The sequence below is a fragment of the Chrysochloris asiatica genome, unplaced genomic scaffold (assembly GCF_000296735.1).
Source record: "Chrysochloris asiatica unplaced genomic scaffold, ChrAsi1.0 scaffold00136, whole genome shotgun sequence".
Lineage (NCBI taxonomy): Eukaryota > Metazoa > Chordata > Mammalia > Afrosoricida > Chrysochloridae > Chrysochloris > Chrysochloris asiatica.
In genome coordinates, this window is record NW_006408654.1 from 6,242,700 (window position 1) to 6,244,258 (window position 1,559).

The window sequence follows — 1,559 nt, forward strand, 5'->3', positions numbered from 1 at the left end:
TCCAGCTGATCTTGTGATCCAGTTCATAATATTGCAGTGCCACACCAGGACAATCTTAGGTCATGTTAATTTTTTTGTTGCTTGTTATTATTATTATTTTAAGAGCATTAGTAGCTATTGACAGACTTTAGGTGAGATTGATAATTTCTGTGTTTTTGAAAATTCCTTTAGTCTGCTGTGTGAAGAAAGGTGGATAAGTAGTTCAGCAGATCTTCCGAGGGTTTTGAAATTGACTAAGTGAGACATAGTAGGAGTATGATATGGTTTGATGGTTCTGGAATTGGATAAAAATTGAATGGATTGGACAGATGCTTAGGAGGTAAAATTGGGAGAATTTGGTGCTTGACAGGATGATGGTGGTGGGGGTAGCAGAGCAAAGGGTTCAGAGTAATTCTTAGCTCTCTGGCTACTAGGTGGATTGTGGAGTTATTTCCTGTAACAGCAACATCCTGGCATTGCTCTGCTGAAGATTTCTTACTCAGAATTATTTGTTGACTGTTAAGTTTGTTCCAAGTTAGTAAGTGCAGGCCTATGATATAAACATGTAATGTTTATATCACAACCCAGAATGAGTTATAAGTGGGGACAAATAGCTGGAGACAAGGCAACCCAGTTTTAGGACTTACCTTAAAGTAAGGGCCATGAAGACATTTGTAATCCAATGTCTTTTTTTAGAAATTTTTATTGTGAATTGGGTGAAGGTTTATAGATCACATCATCAGTTTGGCATTCAACAATTCATACACATTTTGTTTTATCTTATTGATTGCAACCCCCTCAATGTAACCTCACTTATCCCTGTGTTTCTTTCTTCTATTACTTCTTCTTTCCTATCCCTTCTGAACTTTTTCCTTGAGTAAATACTGCTCTTTTTATCTCAAAAGAGTTATTCTATGGTGTCCATACCCCATTAACGGTATTGTTTCCTGATAGATCTATGTGTTGTTTGGCTGAAATCGAGTCTTGGTTGTGAGTTCATTTCCAGACCTGACATCTGACTGCGGGCCTTACTTCTGGTGTTCCACCTAGTCTCCTTCTGGCCTGTAAACCTGTTATTTTTGTCTTATTTTAATTTTGAATTTTGTTCTACATATTTCTTTCTTTCTATCCAGAACTTTCCTAATGTGATCCCTTTTAGAGAAGCTGGTTGTATACTGTCTAGTTTTTCTGATCTCAGCATTGTGGAGAATAGTGTTTACATGGTCCATTAGTCCACTGACCCAACTGTGTCCATACATCTTTGATTGTCACCACTCGTCTTTCCTTTGGACAGGAAGAAAACAATAGTTACATATTAGATGACTGATCATGGGCTAAAAAGATCCCAGTCACTACTTACCAAAGTAGTATGTGGAACGTCTTATTTTGTGGACTATGTTATGCCAATGGTTCATGATATCTCTTGTGACTATAGTCCTGAGCATGCAGGCCAATAGAATCATTCCATCAAGGTGTTTGGTAATGTTAAAGGAGTTTTCATAATTTTGTTTGCTGTATGTTCTACCATATTTATGGATATATTTTCAGTAACCATCAAACCAGTATGTCAAACCTATCAA